The following is a 21902-nucleotide window of genomic DNA, read 5'->3' as shown; positions in this document are numbered from 1 at the left end:
ATGCTGGTGCTACTCGTTCAACTGTTAGTTCAGCTGACGTTAAAAATCTTCCACTCTCGGGTGAAACTATCCAAGTAGTTGGGGTCTCAAACAAACAGATAAAAGCTTATCTTACTGATCCTGTAAAGGTTAAAATAGGGAAATTCACCGACATGCATCGATTTGTTGTGTGTGGCACTAGCCCTGTAAATCTGTTGGGGAGAGATTTGTTGTGCAATGAATTGCACTATTTTCTGTACCCCTGATGGTATAGCTTTTGAAATTCCTGATGAAGACGTACTGTATAGAACGACAATGGCAAACTTAGAACCTGAAATCACTGAGGCATTTGTTTTATTTGATCCGGAAGGATTGCCTCAAGAGTTGAAGAACACAGTGAAACCCAAAGTATGGGATTTCACAGGAGAGGATATTGGATTGATGAAAAGAGTAGATCGTGTGAAGATAATTGTAAAGGACGGAGTGAATTACCCGAATATTCCTCAGAATAAACTAACACCAGAAATAGGTGCAGGAGTAACGCCTGTAATTGACAAAATGATTGAACAAGGAATTCTGAGAGAGATAATGAGTAGTCCATGTAATTCTCCGATCATGGGTTTGAAAAAAATGAATGGGACTTTTAGGATAGTACAAGATTTGAGAAAAGTGAATACAATTTTTGTTCCATGTTGTCCCATTGTACCGAACTTTTCGGTAATCCTATATCAGATTCCCCATGATGCAGAATGGTACACAGTCATTGACTTGTGTCATGCTTTCTTTTCTATCCTATTGCACCCTGATAGCCAACAGATTTTTGCGTTCCGGTTCGTTGAGCGTATTTTGGCATGGTTCCGTATCCCTCAAAGGGTATACAGAAAGTCCATCAATATTTTATCAGATTCTAAAGAAGTCACTGGAAGGTTTAAAAATGCCCGAAAGTTCAGTGCTTGTACAATACATCGATGACCTATTGGTGGCATCGAAGATGCGAGAGGCATGCATGGTGGATACAGTGGCACTGTTAAACCATTTGGCTGATGGAGGATTCAAAGTATCCTCATCAAAATTACAGTTTTGTCAGAAGAAAGTACAATACTTAGGTCATAAGATTGAAAAGGGCCTGAGAAGGGTGACTGTGGACAGGATTAAGATAATAAAAGGAATGAGAGCACCAATGACGCAAAGAGAAGTCAGAATATTTCTTGGAATGGTAGGATATTGTCACCAGTGGATCAGCAACTTTTCGCTGATTGCAAAACCTCTGGAACTTCTAACAAAAAGTGATGTGAAAGATCCCCTTGAGCTGAATAAAGAAGAGATGAAAGCTTTTAGACAATTGAGAGACAGCTTTGTGAAGCACCAGCTCACGAAATGCCTGATTACGAAAAAGAATTCTAGCTCTATTGCCGTGAGAGAGATAGATGTGCACTTTCCGTCTTGGTACAAAGGCATGGAAGATTGAGACGACCGATTGCCTATTTTTCAGCTGTGTTAGATCCCGTAGCTGTAGCTTTGCCTGGTTGTTTGAAAGCTTTGGCAGCCACGTGTAAAAGTTTGGAACAAAATGAAGGAATCATGATGGGATATCCTGTGAGAGTGTTTGTGCCCCATGATGTGGCAATCCTTTTTACAAGGAGCAAAACTCAGTTCATGACGAATAGCCGTCTAACCAAATATGAAAAGGTAATTTTGGGTGCTACAAGTGTGAGTCTTGTAAGATGCACTAATGTGAACCCATCGACATTACTACGTGATGCTGTGAATGCGGAAGTGAAGGATGATGTTGATCATGACTGTTTGGAAGTGCTTGATTTTTGCACCAAACCGCGTCCGGACATAAAAGATGTGCCTCTGAAAGAGAGTGACTATGTGATGTTTGTGGATGGGTCATGCTTACGAACTGGAGAAAGGATTTTGAGTGCTGCCTCTGCTGTGTGTACGGTAACGACTGTGTTGGGAGCATCTTGTTTGAGAGGAGTACGATCTGCTAAAGTGGCTTAGTTGTTTGCACTGGTCAGAGCATGCAAGTTGGGAAAGAATCTACGAGTCACTGTGGCTACTGACAGTCAGTATGGGGTTGGAGTGATGCATGACTTTAGGCAGATCTGGCCCCAAAGAGGTTTCTTGACTTCGATTGGATCTCCAATCAGAAACGCAGAAATGGTTGGAAAATTACTTGAGGTGATACAGCTGCCTAAACAGATTGCAGTTATAAAATGCGCAGCGCATACAAAGGGAACTGACTATGTGTCAGCTGGTAATGAATTTGCAAACAACCTAGAGCAATATTGTGCGTGAAACCAAACTTCCTTACACCGTAATAGGGAGAAGGAAATGGAGTCATGTCTCTTGCTTTTTACTAACACTGTGAATACATGGGATGAAGTGAGACAGGTACAGGAAGAGGCAGGGGAAGAGGAAAAGAAACAGTGGATAAAATCAGGATGTGCACCACGAGAGGCAGATAGAGTTTAGGTTTACCGCGATGGAAGACCAGTAATGCCTGATAGCATGAAATCTACCATGGCACGGATGTACCATGGGCAGGCTCACATAGGTAGGGATGCCATGATTAGACGTTTTAAACAGACCTGGTATAATGCGAAGTTTCGGCTTATAGCTGAGAGCCTTTGTCAGAGATGCCTTATATGCCAGCAGTATAATCCAGGAAGAAAAACTGTGGTGAGCTTGGGAACCATAGGAAGGGAGGGAGGTCCTTTCATTCGAATGCAGCTTGATTTCATTGAAATGCCCTCATGTAACAGGCTAAGATATGTACTGGTGTTTGTCTGTCTGTTTTCACGTTGGGTGGAGGCTTACCCGACCAGAAGGAATGATGAAGTTACTATTGCAAAGCTCCTACTGAGAGAGTTCATTCCTAGGTTTGGTTTCCCAGTAACAATTGAATCAGATAGAGGAACACATTTCCAGAATGAAATTATAAAATTGATTTGTGAAGCATTGAATGTGCAACAAAAACTGCATTGTGCCTACTGACCAGAAGCTTCTGGAGTGGTGGAGCAGATAAATGGCACCATAAAAAACAGATTGGGGAAAATGTGTTTGGCCACAGGTTTAAAATGGCCAGATGTCTTCCCTCTTGTACTCATGACAATTAGGTCAATTCCTAATAGGAACACTGGTCTGAGTCCCCATTAAATTATCATGGGCAGAGCAATGAGACATGTTTTTATTCCTGTCAACAAACTACTGCCTATATCTGATGACTTCGTCTTGGATTATTGCAAAGGATTGGCTGATATGGTTCTTTCTGTGTTTCATCAGGTTGGACCATATGCGACCACTCTTGAAAAGAAGCCAGCTCATGACTTGAGTCCTGGAGATTGGGTACGCATCAAAGTACACAGAAGGAGAAATTGTCTGGTTCCACGCTGGGGGAAACCACGTCAAGTGATATTGACAACAACAACTGCTGTGAAGTGTGCAAAGGTAAAGAACTGCATTCATGCCAGTCACACTCTTCGAGTCCCAAGTCCTGCAGGTCGATCTGAAGAAGAACATTAGGAAGTGTCAGATACCAGCTCTGAATCAGAATCAGAAGAAACAAGAACAAGACAAAATCCAGGAGCAGGCGAAGCAGGTTTGAGTCAAATTGTGGGGCAAGAGAATATACCACTAAGAAGACGACTTGAAATTTCTGATACCAGTTCTGAATCAGAGACAGAACCAGTGGGAATACATGAAAGAATAAATGAGAATGCTGGAGAAACTGAACATTGATCTTTGGTAAGGAAGTCCCGAGTACAAGCACAAGAGAAATTCCGCCTGAAATCATAGAAATAGAAGGTGAGGAATTAAATACAGAGAGTGAGGGTGAGATAATTGCGGAAGACCCCCGAGGGGGTGTAGGGACACAACACACCCAGGTAGAAAAAGGGACAGTTAGTCAGCAGGAAGACTGCGTGGAAGAAACACGAGGAGGGATGAATGCAGACAATGAACCTGAGGTCCTGAAGATAAAATCCAAAGAAAGTAACAGCCAGAACGATACAGAATCTGAAGAAAGTGAAGAAGAAAGCAAAGGGGGAAGAACTTTAAGGAAAAGAGCTTGGAAAACGGAGCGAGAAGGGAAAGGAACAAAATTAAAAAGGCAGTTAAAAGAAGAGATTAAGTCCAACAGAATCAAAAGATTGAGATACCGATTGACCAGAATAAAATCTTCTAATGCTGAACAAGTGAATGAAGTGTCTAGTCAAGAAAAACCAGAAGACACTGATCAGAAACACTTGCAAGGAGCAAAGAGGAAAAAGAAACCGAACCTGAAGTACATGTCACCGGAATGGACATATGTGGCACTTCCTGATATACAAGAGGAAGCGGATAGCCAAGAAAGTCTAGGAGTGACTGTGCAGGAAGTGGTTGAAGAAGAAGAAGATTCGGAAATCCTGAGAGTTATCTTGCCTGACACTAGAGAAGAAATGGATGATCAGGAAGTTCTGAACAAAGATTGTGAACCTAAAGAAAAAGACGATTCATGCATGGATTGAAATGACAAAGGAAATCGCAAGGAATTAAAGCTCTGGACGAGACACGTGACCAGAAAGGAACCAAGTAGGCAATCAGAGCCTTAGGTTTAGACAAAGGTAAATTGTTGAAGTAAAGAGGCTAAGTAAAAAGACACTGATCATTACCGAAATGGCAAACAGAGAAAATAGAAAACCTACATGTGGGTTTCTCAGGAGGTGGTGTAAAATGTGTTTTTGTTGTACAGGATTACTAATGCTTGTCTGGATCATATTAGCAATAACAATTTCATTTTAACATTTGAAGATATAGAAAAACACACCGAAAACAGGACTAATAAGCGAAAGATTGATGAAAGTCATGTTACAAAACTGGTAGATAGGACAGAACTTCACAAAGATAAGTCCATAAATGATTTTTCTAATAATGTTTTTCAAAGTTGTTGTATGAGTTTGTAAAGACCATGGAGAATAGGGACTGCTACGTCTGCATGCAGTTACCTGCATCTGTGTCAGAAGGTGTCACGTATCGTCACCTTCCTTTAACAAATGGGATAACTTGTAGTGTCTTAGCTAGTTTGTTTTATAAAACAGAAAAATTAGAATACTATTACACTGACATAGATAATGTTTACTCACAGATACCTGTAGTTCCTGAACTAAACAAGGTGATTCCTGGTAGAACCTTAGGTGAATTTTTCCTGCAAACAAGAGAGTTAACTTTAGAAAAAGTGTTTAAGGATAATCTTACTTGTAGTTTGAGAAAAGAAGAGAAAGCCTTCCTGGACATGGTAGAGGAAAGGAGAGTTAATATGCAGAGGAAGGTGTCTGGGGAAAAGATGGAAACAACATTTTGGGATGTTGGAAAGGAAAATCATTTAAAGGAAGAAACAAATCCAGTAATGGCTTTAGATTTGCCCCAGAAAGGGAAATTGTGCCTCAGTAGAGATAATACTGTTCATGATAGTTATTTTGTAGGTGCAAGTGAATGCCATGACTTATATAAAATCATGGGAGGAAGGGGATTTAAAGGAGGAAATGATCCGGTATTCCCTGGAATATATTACATCTGTGGGAACCAAGCTTATTATAGGTTACCGGACCACTGGTATGGAACATGTTACCTAGGCCTGGTCTTCCCAAAAATATTTCATGAGGGAAGGGGAGAGGACGGTTTGCACGAAATAGGTAGGCAACTAACACGTGTAAGGAGGGAAAGTAGGTCAGAAAATATAGGTGATATTATTGGAGCACTGATACCAGCAGTTGGAATATCTCTGAATGCGCAAAAAATTAGAAAATTGTCTACGGTTGTGGATCGTTTATCAACGAGCACACCAGGAGGGTTCTTAATGGTGAATACCAAAATGGTTGCCATGAGAGCTATGATTATGCAAAATCGACTTGCCCTTGACATTATATTGGCCAAAGAGGGAGGAGTCTGTGGAATGCTGAAAGTGCAACATTGTTGTACTTACATTCCTGACGAAAGTCAAAACCTAAAGAAGTACATTAAGAATATAACTGATTTGCATGAAGAAATTGTTCCACTGGAGGTTGAAAGTGTTTAGGAGAAACTTGGTAAGAGTTTTTCTACTATTAAGAATTTATCAACAAAATTAGGTAGTTCTTTTGTGGGTAAAATACTGATACCTGTGACCTTTGTGATTATATTAGTGTTAATATTGAGATTAGGATGTGTGTGCATAAAGAGAAGAAAATTACAAAATAAGATAAAAAGAGAGATTAAGAAAAGAAAAGAGAAGGAAATAAGAGAAAGAGAGATAGAAGATATAGAATTAGAAGAGTTGCAAGAAAACATGTACAAGAAAACAAAAGAGAATGATATGGGAAACACTATGATGTAATCTAACAAATGCAAGGGAACTGAGTAACCATTTCTGTAGAAAATTTATTTTTTGAAAATTTAGTGATTAGTGGTGATGTTAAAAATCACCAAAGGGGTGAATGATGGAGCAGGTAAAACAATTTTGTATGCCTCCTCTATTTTGTATGAAATTAATTACGTAATCATTCTAAAAATTAATTCGTACTAATTAGTTTGAAGTGAGACATTACTAACCAACCCTTATACCTTGATAAACACAAGATACACGTGGGACTAAAATGCTAATTGCATGGCGGAACAACTAATGAATTAACCGTGGTACGCAAACTAACTTTAGATTGTGGTGAAATAGAAAATTGCATGATTTATGTTGCTTTTGTGATGGTTTGTGCTTTCAGTACTGCAGAATGGTGAGTATTATTGCTTTAAATGTTGCTACAAGCTAGGAAAATACTAATATACATTGGTATTAGAGTGGGATTAAACATTGGAATCTTCATTTCTATATTTTAATTACTGTTATGTCTGTTCTTGCTTAAGTTGGCATTCGGGCCTGCTAGGCCGCAGTACTTAAGATGGAGGTCCTATGAAGCCGCCGTCATGTGAGCGTGATGACTTCTGTGCAGAATCGGATGGCTCTGGAGATCTACAAGTGACCCCAGCCTCTGCGACATCGTGTTCCCTGTCAAGGATAGGAGCATGGAGGGTTGCCAAGTGATGGACGGTGTGAACCACCAAGGGGACAATGGAGGACCTGTACAAGGATGCTTGCTTGTTATTACTTTCAGAACTTTCGCCTGTGAACCGACTGGATAATATACATTTTGCGCTTTGCTATGCCAAGTCTCATGGAAAACCAGTTGGTCCTGGGAAACTTAGAGTAATTACAAGTTGACCCCGGATCATCCAATCAGAACGTTTTCTACCCCTAAATTGTTGCATGTTTATCTGAAGTAAGAGGGAAAAGGGTATAAAATACCCTCATCTGCCAAAGGGGAGTGGTTCACTGGGCTGATCATCCATGGCGTTTGGTCTACGTTGAGCTGATGAAGATTTCCATGGTTTTACCTTGGGTTTCTTTGATTTTCGGGAAGTTATTTCATCTGATGGTTTGATTATCGCTGTGGGTCAGACATTTTATCCCGGAGATTGTAGCAGAGAATTTGGATATTTGGTAACTATCAAATGCATTTTCTAAATCTATGCTTATTTTCCAAAAGATTCGACTTTCTCCTTTAAATAAACTGAATTATGTTATAATCTGTAGTGCCTAAATGCTATTGCAGAGCAAATTAAGATTAGATAAACAAATTTGGATTAATCAGAAATGAGTTTTTGATTCTTTAATTGAGTACCCAAATTAATCAAATGTTTCCTAGGCCTTAATTGTGTTTTAGCTGGTTCTAATTCACCATCAACCAGTCCAACTAATTGGTCCGTCGACCAAGTGGTGGAGTGCCTTGATGTTAATGTCAGGATTCTATAGGTGCATATGTATATAATGTATATAATGTAAAGAAATGTGATCCTGATAGGTAATACGGTACCCACATGTCCAGCGCTTTTTCTCCTGTGTACGGATTCGAGTGAGACGAGTACGTGTTGGTGTTATGGGCCCCACCAATGAATGAGTGTATGGATGAGTGGTTGTGATGACGAGTCTGTGACATAGGGAGAATAGGACGCTGAAGCAGTAGTCATCCCAAACATTAGAAACTGTTGTTTTTAAGAGAGTAGGTGTATTAGCCACAGTCTCCAACAGCCTCAGGCATCAACTGGCAAAGGTAGGATCCCCACTCATTAGTCCTTCTCCCTTCATTCCTAAACAGTGGAACCCACAATGTGGAATGCAGTATGAAGAACACATCACCACAGTTTGTTTTGTGCTTCATACATCAAAATGTTGTAAAGGAGCAGTTGGAGTCCAACTGGATGTGATCAATTCATATCCAGTAGTCTTCAGTTGCTTCCCTTGAGAGCGTAATTCTGTTGAGGTCCATTGTGAATTACAGTATTTGTCCAGGATTTCTGCAGCTTAGATATTGGGTACAGCTCTGACAAAGGAGTTCAATTTGTTTTAAACTATGGGTCACATTAAAATCCGGCTAGACCTAAAACGAAGAGATAAAATTATTTTCCAAATGTTGGGATCAGTCAATGGTGTTACGAGGAAAGTCTGTAAGAAGGATTGCTTTAAAGTTTTCAGCTGGAGTCTAATATGTCTTAATGTAACAATAAATATCATGTGAAAAAGGGAAAGGCAAGTAGGATATAAACACAATTTTTGAAATTTGCAAGTATGAAACTAGGATGAAAGACCAATAAAAGTAACTGAAATCAAATGGCAAAAAAACAAAAGCTAGTCAAAAGACTTCAAGAGACAGGGCATCAGGTAATTCCTTTAAATTAATGTATCAGATAATACATTGTTCGTATCCATACTTTTTGCAACTGTTCCTTACATCCACGTCTTAATTCCTAAAAAGTATTTTGCCTTAAGTCTAAATTACATTGACTGAATTGTCTTTTTTAACAGATGCATTATAGATCTATTTTGTAAAACAGTTAGTGAGGAACATTCACAGACAATGGTAGCCACATGCGGGTAAAAAGGGCATTCCATTTTATTTAGGCTTTCCCTAGCAAAGTGTCTTTGAAGATGGAGGTCTTTTTTAAATTAAGTGATTTGAAGTCAAGTGGAGAGGTATCTCCAGGTACGGAATACAACTTCACCGAATTACAACTGGCCCAGTATTTTTGCACCCAAATTTCTCAGGTGTGAGAACACTGGACCCAATTTTCCCAGTATAAAACTGCATGAGGATTATGCTACGAGCACAATCCGACCCGTGTCCAACTCCCTTCTGCTCCACTCCCGCATTCCACAGTTTGCCCTCTTCCCTGATACAGGGCCTGCCCCTACCCCATACTGGCTAACCTCTCCAATTTTACTACCTGCTTAGAGCAGGTTGATTTTGAGTATTCATTCACATGAAACTGAGAATTCCATGTGCAATTTGACCCAAACATTGGTCTCTATAGTTACTCATAGTCCATGACGATTAACTTGGATTAGTTGTGGGCATACTGTCCCGTAATCCATATTTTCAAGTCCTATCTTTACCATACAATCCCAAAATTAGTGGGAGATAAAAGACGGCACTTAAATGTATGAACTTGAGTGTGAGGCATGCAATTGGAGTAACACGAATCCGGGGGACTGAAACTGGACAATGTCCATACTTTAGGTCTGGGGTTGCCAGCTTGCAGATAGAATGATAGGAGCTGCTTCAGAATACTGCAGATCATTTTATCTTTGGAATACAAAAACATTGATTCTATTGCATAGGGCTAACAACAGCTGCAGTGGTTGCCCCTTGCTACGAAAGCAATTTTTTTGATAATCTTGCCTGTTTATAAATGTGGCCATGGAGTTGCTGCAATCTGCTTGAGGAATGAATGGGCTTATTTACAAGCCCCTTGACCCACTGGTGTGTCACTTTTAACATGGAAAAAAGTGATGCACAGGTAGCACATGGGGCTTGTAAATAAGCCACAAAGCGGAATATTTACAAGCCCCTACTGCCACAGGACCGTCACTTGTTATGAAGTTCCTGTGGCAATAAACCCTTTACCTTATTTACAAGGCGGTGTTAAGGCACTTAACGCTGCCTTGTAAATAAGGCCACCTTTCACTCTACACTTAGCGAGAATGGGGTGGGCAATGGGTGTTGCGGTGAGCGTTCTGCCGCAACACTCATTGATTTTGACGCTGCCCCATATTTACAAAGAGAGAAGGTATTTCAGCTTTGACCGGCATGATATTAGCGCACAGCTTAGCGCAGCGCTGTTTGTAGTAGTATTTTAAAATCTCCTCTTTAATATTTGCGTTTATTTTTTATTTCGTTTTTCCTTGTTTTTAATTGCGCCGTTGTCCACTCACCTGCACCTTAAATTGTGTGAGCACCGCTGTTTGGCGGGTCCTGTCCTCGTGGGGTAGCGTCGGGGAGTGTTTGCTCGCCGTCTTTGATTGGGGTAGTGGTGGGACTTTGCCGGGCGCCATGTTGGGGGAGGAGACCTGCAGCCTATGCTCGGACGGTGCATTTAAGGCGGGCAGTTGCACGGGTCAGCCAGATAAGGTATTTCAGCTTTGACCGGCATGATATTAGCGCACAGCTCAGCGCAGCGCTGTTTGTAGTAGTATTTTAAAATCTCCTCTTTAATATTTGCGTTTATTTTTTATTTCGTTTTTCCTTGTTTTTAATTGCGCCGTTGTCCACTCACCTGCACCTTAAATTGTGTGAGCACCGCTGTTTGGCGGGTCCTGTCCTCGTGGGGTAGCGTCGGGGAGTGTTTGCTCGCCATCTTTGATTGGGGTAGTGGTGGGACTTTGCCGGGCGCCATATTGGGGGAGGAGACCTGCAGCCTATGCTCGGACGGTGCATTTAAGGCAGGCAGTTGCACGGGTCAGCCAGATAAGGTATTTCAGCTTTGACCGGCATGATATTAGCGCACAGCTCAGCGCAGCGCTGTTTGTAGTAGTATTTTAAAATCTCCTCTTTAATATTTGCGTTTATTTTTTATTTCGTTTTTCCTTGTTTTTAATTGCGCCGTTGTCCACTCACCTGCACCTTAAATTGTGTGAGCACCGCTGTTTGGCGGGTCCTGTCCTCGTGGGGTAGCGTCGGGGAGTGTTTGCTCGCCATCTTTGATTGGGGTAGTGGTGGGACTTTGCCGGGCGCCATGTTGGGGGAGGAGACCTGCAGCCTATGCTCGGTGCATTTAAGCCAGCCAACTGCACGCGCATCGGTGACGCGCAGTGGTGGGCGCCCTCGCTGCGCCTGAGTCGCGCCAGAGTCCTGCCCGTCTGCGCCCGTCAGCGTCTCGGAGGCTCCGGGGCGATGGTGGACTGCGGCCCGGCCAGCCTCAGTCGAGGATGATTTGTTACTCCTCGGCGACGCTGCGCGCCCTACAGACATTTTCTTGCTCCTGTCGTTCTGTGTTTCCGGCCCGTGTCAAGGGCAAAAGGCGCTGCCCGGGCTGTGGCTGGTCGCCTGTGTGGACTTCGGTCACCGGCTGCCGACCAGCCGCGGCTCGTGTTAAACATCTCTGCCTGTTGCTCAATACGAGGTCAGTAGGCAGCCATGCCCTGTACATTTACGATCTTCTTGTCAGGGAAAATCCATTATGTTTGCTACTGACTGAAACCTGGCTGGGTGAGGCGTCCAATTTCTGCCATTCCTCCGGCGTATAATATCTTTCGGCAGGACAGAGCGAAGGGTCGTGGTGGTGGGGTTGCTGTCATGGTGAAGAAGAGCGTGTCTTGTTCAGTGCTCCCCCTGATTTCTATCGGGGGTTCTGAGTCCCTTGCTTTCACGCTCAGATTGTCTTCATGCCAAGCTTTGAAGGGGTTGCTGGTTTACAGGCCCCCTGGTCCTATGGGCTCCTTTTTGGAGGACCTGCAGATGGCCATTTCTGGTCTGGCGCTGTCCACACAGCACTGTGTGGTGGCAGGCGACTTCAATTTCCATCTCGATGTGGCGGAGGATTCGGACTCAATTAAATTGCTGGATATTACATCTTCGCTGGGCCTTGCACCTTTTGTGGTGGGTCCTACACACGAGAAAGGGCATACCCTGGACCAAGTGTTTTCGTCGGTCCCGATTGCTGATATTGAAACTCTGCCTGTGCTCTGGATGGATCACAGACTGATCAGGTTCTCCGTGTTGGAGAACGGGCGAACGAACAGTAGTGCCCCCATACTGCCCAGACCAGCTGCGAGAGCGCTGCATAGAGTGACGCCAGATATGTTGGAGCAGGCGCTTGCGAATCATCCATGCCCCTTTTCGGGCGTTTTAGAACAGGACACTGAGGCTCTGCAGCTATGGCTGACTGAAAGGTTAAACAATCTTGCCCCTAGGACGGCCCCCCGGTCCACGGCAATTCGGCGATCTGCGCCGTGGTTTACGGAGGTGCTGCGATTGGCTCGCAGCCAATGTAAGGTTGCTGAGCGGGCCTGGCGCTGTCAGTATGACGAGAAGGCCAAACTCGCCTATAGGTTGGCTATGAAGGCATATCACCGGGATATCCTGTGTGCTAAGAAGGAATATCTCGCTAGGAGGATTGAGGAGTCGGTGAACTCCTGTAAGGAGATCTTCACTGTTGTGAAGGAGTTCACGACCCCCAGTTCCAACCTGCCCCTACCAGTTTCACCTGACTTGTGGGCGCGTGATCTTGCCAGTTTTTTTACTGACAAGATTAAGGCGATTCAGGCCTCTTTCTTGGACAGGTCGAAGGAGGGGTGTTGCGGCCCTGGGGCCGGATGCGTTCCACCGCCCTTGCCTGCCGCTGTACTGTCGGTTTTTCCATCTGTTCCCAGCGATGCGTCCCTGTTGTTGTTGGCCAGCCTGAAATCGGGCTCGCCGTTAGACCCCTGCCCTGCCAAATGTTTGGCTAGGATGGCAGCGGTGGTGAATCCACTGGTTAATTCTCTTATTAATGCCTCTTTGAGGGAAGGGAGTGTCCCACGCACCTGGAAAAGGGCGATGGTGATCCCCCTCCTGAAAATGCCCGGTTTGGATACTGAGGTCCTGGCCAACTACAGGCCTATTTCTCTTCTTCCGGCTCTGGCGAAGATTACAGAGAAACATGTGCATGGCATCCTGTCGGGTTTTCTTGAAACAAATAGTCTACTGCACCCATCCCAATCCGGATTCCGCCCTAATTTGAGTACGGAAACGGCTTTGTTGGAGGTCTCAGAGGTTATTCGCGAGACTCTGGATGCTGGAGGTAAGGCCATGCTTGTCATGCTAGACCTGTCGGCGGCCTTTGACACCGTCCCCCATGCGGTGCTCCTCGCCAGGCTCTATGCCATCGGCCTCAGGGGGACGGTGCTCAAATGGTTTACATCTTTTCTTGAGGGCCGCCGCCAGACGATTTGGGTTTCCCAGAGCGCCGCCGAGATGCCGCCATTGGGAGTCGGAGTTCCACAGGGTTCTGTGTTGAGCCCGACGTTGTTTAACATCTTCATGTCTCCCCTGGCGGCCTTGGCGGAGGCTCATGGGGCCCAGATCGTGTCTTATGCTGATGACACGCAACTCCTCTTCACATGCGGGAAAGATCAGGCATTTGATGGAGAGAGTATTCGGGGGTGCCTGGGGATGGTCTTCGACTGGTTCCAACAGAATAGTCTGAAGGCCAATTCCAGTAAGTCGGAGGTCCTATTCTTCGGCTGTGCCGCCGACCCGGAGTGGCAGGATTGGTGGCCGCCGGATATGTGTCCTCCTGCACAGTCATCGCTGGTTGCCAAAAACTTGGGAGTTAAGCTGGACAATAAACTTTTGCTGAGAGCGCATGTTCTTGGTCTGGCTGGCTCCTGTTTTGGCATTCTGAAGATGCTCCGCAAGTTTTTACCATTGCTTTCTGTGGAGCACAGGCGGATTACTGCGCAAGCTTTGATTGGATCCAGGCTGGATTATGCGAATGCCCTTTTCCTTGGTCTCCCGGATTATTTGGTTCAGCGCCTGCAGGTGGCCCAGAACTCTGCTGCTCGTGCCATTTTTGGCCTTCACAGGTGAGCGCGAGTATCTGGGCTGCTGCAGACGCTCCACTGGCTGCCTATCCGGAAGCGGATTATGTTTAAATCCTTGACGCTGATGCACAAAGCACTCTTTGGCACTGGTGCAAGATATTTGCAACGGAGGTTGTCTTTTTAACGTCCAGCCCGTTCACTGCGGTCAGATTCTCTCTTTCTGGCCGTGGTTCCTCGGGTTAGGAAGGCGCGCACTGGGGGGCGCTCTTTTAGCTTTAAGGCTCCCCAGCTTTGGAATTCGCTCCCGTTGGCTCTACGCAGCTCTGCTAATTTGCTGCAGTTCAGGAAGAGCCTGAAGACCTGGCTTTTTAACCTTTAGGTTTTTTTTCCCCCCCGTTGCCTTGTGCTCTGCTGTTTGTTTGTTTTGCTGTGTCACACTGAGCTGCATGTGGAAAGCGCCGGGACACTCCTCTGGAGTAGCCGTGCGCTATATAAACACACTATAACATAACATAACATAACAAAGGTGGCGAAAATAGGAGGCTGCGCCAACATTAAGACCAGGGAAAACCTTGTCTTAACATGGTGAAATGAGGAGCAATGCTTAATTTCTCCTCATTTTGGGTGTTTCTATGTGTGCTGGATTGTGCAGCACATATAGAAACCGATAAAAGCCATGAATGATTGTTCATGTGCAGGATGGTGTCCCTTCCTGCACATAAACAATCATTTAAAAAAATCACGATTTGCAACTTCTATGTGTTCTGCACAAATGCAGCACACATAGAAGTTACAGTTCGCCATTCTGGATTATTTATGTGCAGGAAGGGACACCTTCTTGCACATAAACAATCGTACCACCCAACACAGACACCCTTGCACTATGGTGCAAGGGTGCCTGCGCTGGTGCCAGGCAGCTAGATGTAGCGCCAGCGCTAGGCGAAACTAAGGGGTGCGCCACATTCTTGTGAATAAGGCGCATCTCTGTGTTTTCAGAATGGCAGAGTGTGGCGTTAGCAATGTTTGCTTAGCGGCACACTTTGCCATTCCCTTTGTAAATATCCCCCAAAGTTTGCAGCCACTCACTTTGCAGAACCCTGAGATCAATCAATAAAAGCTTTGGCCTAGCTCAGGCCACCCGCAGCTGCAGAGGGCCCCCTCAGCACAGTAATCTGGCCCAAGAGCTCCTGATAGAATCTGGAGTGGAGGCCCCTTCATGTACCTTGCAAGGGAGGGGGTCTCAAATTTCGTTACACCAGTGGATAAAAGAGGAAAGCTTGAATCAATTAGCTACAATGAGTATTTTCTGGTTTGAAGGTGTCCATGTGACGATCAATGTCATAGTGATATGAGATGCAAATATGATGAATATGTGTGCATGCATGTGGTATTTACATAGCACAGACCTCTCGAAAAGGCACTGAATGATTTAACTACGTTCACTCAGGCATGGGGGAATTGGACAACAATCACACCAATTATTTCCCAAGCATCTCTTGAATTGTGCACTGCACATTGTCCTTGTATTTTCAGCATAATCTGAGAAAATACTTGAGCTGGGATTAGGAGCATGGAATGTTCCTCTGTGCGTGCATTGTTGGATTTCAATATATTTCGTTTTTGAAAAAGTAATTTTCATAAGAAACCCCAGAGTTATGATTATGTGTTTTTTTCCTGCAAATTTACATAGGTGTGCTTCCACTTTGAAATTGATTAGACAACAAATTAAGAATGCTCCTCTTTGCGGAGCTGAAGAGATGTGTGTCATATTCCTTGACCTGTGCTAATGCATCGTTATATGGGCTTGTTTTCCACCTTTCTGCACAAGGGCCCGGAGCAGTGAAGATCGCAGGAAGAAAAGGAGCTCAACCCAGTTTAGCGAACCAGAATACCGTTTCCATAAAAGTTAGCGCATTACTCTTCCTCGACCAGTTATTTTCTTGCTGTAAGGGTTTTGCTCCTCGTTTAAATGTGCAGAGCTTGTTTTTAACACTCTCACAGACGCGCATCACCTTGTACTTTCGAAAAGCCCCATGTTTGAATTAATCGGGAAACACAGGGCACTGGGGAAAGAGAGGCGGTCACGCGCTTTCGCGCGTGCAAGATCTAGAGTGAGTTTATTTGAAGCAAGATGACGTTGGGACCAATCTATTTCATGCTCCGCTGTACCTCCGCTTGCATCTTGGTCTCAGGCGTGCCTTTAACTCAGCTAGCTACAGTGCAGAGAGAGACCCGCTTGTAGGAAGAGTTGGATTAACCGGCAGGCACCCTCGGGGCCGGACTGGGAACCCAAAGCAGCCCAAGCGGTTTTTTCAGACCAGCACCTGGGGAAAACCTGCCTGGCCCCGGAAGGCTGGAAAAGCTTGCTTGCTGCTTTTGTTACTGGGTGGCGATATGCCACCCAGTTCTTTAAATGGGCCGGTACTCGCCGGTACTGAGTACCGACACTTTTTATTTTTACCAAGCCGAGTACCGGCACTTCTCCACTGTCAAGGAGACTACTGATAACGTGGGCACTGACTGGTGCCCGAGGGCCAGCTGAGTGACGATTTTTTGGCAGCATGTTGGCCGTGACGTTTGTATTATTTAGTTGTAACAACTGGCAAGCTGCCTGATGGGGCCTGAACGGCCAATTGGAGGCCTGCCGCTGGGTGCTCTTGTTAGTGTTTGCCGTGGGGGAACGCAGGTACAAAGAGACATTTTCACCAATTGGCCTCCCAGTGGGGTCTGATTGTCTTTCTCCTCTCTCACTTTCCCCTGCAACCCCCCCCTCCCCGCCCGCCTGCTAGGACATTGAGTCTATGATGGGCGGGATGAGGTGGCGGGCTCCCTGGGGCCCAGGTGAGGTGAGAGGAGGTCAACTGACCTTTCCATTAGAGGCCAGTATTGTTCCTCCCCTGATCTCTAACTACCCTGCTGGCCTCAACATATGCTCAGGACCCTGCAGTGCTCACTGTCTGCCACTGCAAGCTCTCCAGCCCTGGGGCTTTCTGCTGAGGGGAGAGGAGGGAACATGGGGGTGAGTGAAGGTGAAGAGTGATGGGGAAGAAGCAGAGAGTTTAAAGTACAGAAAAATAGAGAGGCTGAAGGGGTAGGCGCAGATATGGCTATGTAAGAGATCCAGACAAGTTACAGAAAGAGGTAGAGAGGCACGGAGAGGGTTGATTAGAAATAGAAAGAGTGATGGTAGAGCGAGTGATAGGATACAAATACAATAGGGGACAGAATTAGCTACAAACGGGAGAGAGGTGAGTGTGGGAGGGATCACGAGGTTTGAGATGTGAAGACATAGTGTATGTTTGAGAGGAACAGAATCAGGAGGTATTTGAAAAGAAATGCGAGGAATGCTTGTTCGCGTGTGAGCACTCTTGTATATATAAGGATTGCGCCAGATGCAAGCAAGTAGGAACATTAGAATTATTATTTTAAGAAGTTGTAAATATTACAAAACAAGGAAACACGAACATTTGGCGTTTGGCCTTCATTTTGTGTAACGAATTAACACATTTTGTTTAGACTGATAAATTTCTCACCTGTTTTGTTCTGTCCCGCAACCGATGTAAGTGGCAGAGTGTCTTTCGCCCTAGAGCACATTGATTATTAGCCTGAAAGTGCTAAAAGTACTTTTGATGGCTTGGCACATTCAGGGTTTTAGGTATTATTCTGCAAATATGGAAAGTTTGAGGCCACTATCCAGGAAATGCAAGGGCAAAATTAATACTCAGTAGAAGTGTTTTTGTATCATGACTCGCTCTGCCTCTAGCCCCGCCCACTAGCCACGCCCCTAGCTCAATTTAATGAGTACCTGCACCTATTTTTTCCCGTTTAAAGCACTGCCCCCACCACTTTGAAACCGGCCCCCATCCTTCCATCCGGGGAAACGCCCGATGCCCGGTACGGCCAGTACGGCCTTGGACACCCTAGGCACGTGACTAGGAACCCTGAAGTCAGTTCCTTTCCTTTGGGACGCAGCCTGAGGGGCTTTCAGTTTCTCCAACCTCCAATCCTTTGGGGAAGAAATGGGACTATTTTATCCTTTTCCACGCCGCTGAAAGATGTTTCTTGAAACGTTCTGGCTTCATATTTATTTATGTATTTGTTCCTATTTATGTTGCGCGGACATTACTCAAAGGTGCTTGAATGCTTTACAATCATAATATTTCGGTACATCAAAGTTACACTACTCTCAAAAATAGATACAAAGGTATTATTACAGAAAAACAAGATGTACAATTAGAGGTATATATAGCAGTAAAAACTTTGAGGTAGTGTAAGTGTCAGTGCTAAAAACTGAATACAATGTCTTAGCTAAAATTTCATTGGAGGAGAAGGGCTTTCAGATTAGTTTTGAAATCGCCAGCGAGGTTGTTGTGAGAAGCTTTGGAGGAAATGAGTTCCAAATTCTGGTCGTGCTAGTAAAAAAGGAATGTCTCATGGCACAAACCTTTTCAAAGGATGGGGGCTCCACCAGCATTGCTTTGGTGTTTTGCGATGGTCTAGAGCCACATGATAGCTTGAGTTGTCTGCCAGGTAACGAGGAGTGGATGTGTGCAGGGCTTTGTGGGTGATGCAAGCAGTCTTGTAAATAGCCCTGGCTTCAATTGGCAACCATCGGAGAGTGATCAGCATAGGTGAAGTGTGGTCATTCCTTTTGGCTTCATAGATGAACTGTGCTGTAGAGTGTAGGACTGATATCAGGGGGGGGGGGCGGTAAGATTGAGTTTGGGGAGACTAATGAAGAGAGAGTTATAGTAGTCTATTCTGGAGAACACCAGTGTATGAGCAAGCAATTTCAGACCTTGCTCAGGAATGTAACGGCGGATTCCCCACAGAAGACGTAATTGATAGCGCATATTTCTGTCCATGGTGTTAATATGAGAAAAAAGGTTGAGCCTTTTTTTCTAGGATGACTCATAGAGATTTGGCACTGTCAACAATGGTGGGTTTACTGTTAAGGATTTTGTGCGTGTGTCCATCTAGGATATTAGTGGAAGTCTTGATTTCGAAGGGGTGATGAGGAGAAATTCAGTTTTAGGAGGGTTTGGTTTAGGTGATGAGAGGTCATCCAGTCGTGAACTGAGTGAAGAGTGTTGATTGTTGATAAGGTGTGAGATGTTGGTTGGTGAGGAGACCTTTAGATACAGTTATGTGTCTGTCAGAGGGACGGTCAGAAACAGAAGCGAGGAGGCCGTATATGGTGAATACTGTGGTATTTATTTGGGTGGCGAAAGTAAGAAAAATGTCTGAAACTGAGAATGTTCTTGATGAACAAAGTAAGTCAATAAAGTCTATTCCGGTACAGGGAGCTTCATGTACTTCTTCCTTGGCAGATCCTTGTCTAAATTAGAGGTCCAGCTGTCAGGGCGTTGGTGGAACGTAGATGGGGTCCCGGAATATACTCGAGACAACAAATGAGAAAGGAGCAGTCAGCATAACATTCGTGAAGTTTTCTACCGTCACCACACCATGTGTAAGAAGCGACGAGAAAATATAGGAGCCAATATGTAGTCTTTTAAAGGAAAAAGAAAAACAACACGGTCATTTAACTGTGGAACTGCCCTTTGGTTCTTTAAAGGTTTTGGCAGTGTACTCTCTGGTGCCTGTTTGGTTCTTTCATGGGGTGAGGGTCGTGAGAGGGGCGAGGGTCGTGAGAGGGGAGAGAGCCGTTGTCAAGAGAAGGGTGAGGCCAGAAGGACAGGGCAAGAACTAAACATAGAAGCAACCACCACCAAAAACGTTTCTCCTGTTTTTTTACCCTCCCTGTGTGCCTGCTCCCTCCCCTCCCCCTTTGTCCCATCACATACCGCTAAAAGCCACAACTCTCCAGAGTTGTGGAGGCTTGTGCGTCCTCCGGGATCCACCAGTCTTCCGTCCACGTTTCAGGAGCCTCATAGTCTTCCTTGTCAGCGGTTCCGTCTCCGGTGGTTCCAGCGGCGTCACGCAGTGTCTCGGCGTCTCTCCTGTAGTTCACGTCTCCTCCTTCTGGATCTCTCTTCCGGCCTGACACCGCATCGATGTTCTCTGTCCCGCTTTTCTGCTGCCTGTAACCTTGGTGCCACGTTGTGGATTGGTCGGGCGTAACATCCGGACCGCCTCCTCCAAGGGTTTCCTCTTCCGGGTTAATGGACGCGTCCTGCGGAAGGGAGAAGTCTTTGTTTATTTCCGGCAGAGATGCTTCATTGTCTTCCAGTCGGTAAGGCTTCCAAGTTGCCTCGGTTGTGGGTTTTTGGTTATTCGGGCTTTCTACCCGGGGTCTTCCTCAAAGTGTCATTTGCATATTGATGATAGAAGTTCCCTGCATTCTTAAGGACTTAAGTAGGGATCAAAGTGGCTCAATGTATAGGTTGAATAGGTTGATGCAAGGATAGACCCTTAGGGGTCCCGATGTTCAACCACAATCAGTGTAGAGCGATAGGAATCACTGACATAATATTGATACACACAATATCAAAATACAAAAATATCGGAAAATATATATACTTAACTAATAAAACCACAAATATCAAAAACACAAATATTGTTGCAAAACATTTTGTTTTACTTATGTCTAACACAAAAATATCAGAAGCAAAAATATTGTTACCTTTAAGTAACCATATGATTTGTCAAAAATATTGCCTCTATATCGACTACAATAAATTCGCCAAAAGAATTACATTATCATTAATAAATATGAAGATAGCTACTTTGTCTGCTAAACAAATAATTACAATAAACATTAAAACATATATAAATGTTTCAACAAAAACTATTATATTACATCACCAAAACAAAATCCCCCCAAAGGAGAACTAAATACATGAAAATATGAGCAAAAAATATATTGACGTAAATTGCAAACATTTATGCAACTAACTATATATATAAAATTCACTGAAAAAACCATAGGTTTCACACATGTTATAGTTAGCGGAAATTTTACTGATAAAAAACCAATGAAATTCCCCCGTTATAGTTAGTGCAGGCAACTATAACTCACGCGACCGCAATCCTCTGCTGATGCTAATACTGTATTTAGACACTTATTTACCCATGTCTTCTTCCATACATTTTTAGCTGTACATATATTACAAATATTTTTTTTTCATAAAGACACATATGTCATCAGCAGAAAATTGCGGTCGCGTGAGTTATAGTTGCCTGCACTAACTATAACGGGGGAATTTCATTGGTTTTTTATCAGTAAAATTTCCGCTAACTATAACATGTGTGAAACCTATGGTTTTTTCAGTGAATTTGCAAGGTTTTTTAAATGCTAATTCCTAACTATAACGTGTGTGAAACCTATGGTTTTTTCAGTGAATTTGTACGGTTTTTTAAATGCTAAGTTACTTTACGCCATTCGTGGCGTGCGCGCCCACTTAACGCAGTTCGTTCCGTGCGCGCACGGTGAGCACGCGGTGCGCTTCGCGCACCGCGCGCCCACTTTACGCAGTTAGTGCCGTGCACGCACGGTGGGCACGCGGTGCGCTACGCGCACCGCGTGCCCACGTTACGCTAGATGGGCCATGTACGCACGATGCGCTTCGCGCACCGTGCGCACATGGAGGACATATGATGCACTTCGTTTTGAAAGGTAATATTTTAATTTTTCGCAGTAGTTATAAGCCATGCACAAATGGTGCCCTTCGGGCACCATTTGCACACAGGGTGGAGAGAGTGTGGATAATTCTTTTTTTAAATATTTTTTTTTTATTATTTTCGTTTTTCACAGCTGTTATAAGCCATGCACAATTGGTGACCTTCGGTCAACAATTGCACACGGGGTGGGGTTATTGTGGATAATTTTTTTTTTATTATATTTTTTTACCGTACGCGTACGGTAAGCGTAATCGGCGAAATTAGCGAAAAAATAAAAATTCCGTTTTTGGCCTTGGGGGATCTTTGGGGACTCCCTCTACATGGCTATGTGTGTGGGAGCTGTCAAAACAGCTCCTTTACATGTTTTTGTGCTTTGTTTGTTAATCATCACTCTCAGTGCGAGAGAGAAAATGGCGGCCGCCGCTTCCTGGTTTCGGCCGATTCGAATGTTTACTAAGATCTAAGAGCCAAT

Source organism: Triturus cristatus, chromosome 5_2, assembly GCF_964204655.1.
Source record: "Triturus cristatus chromosome 5_2, aTriCri1.1, whole genome shotgun sequence".
Taxonomy (NCBI): domain Eukaryota; kingdom Metazoa; phylum Chordata; class Amphibia; order Caudata; family Salamandridae; genus Triturus; species Triturus cristatus.
This window is presented reverse-complemented; position numbering follows the sequence as displayed.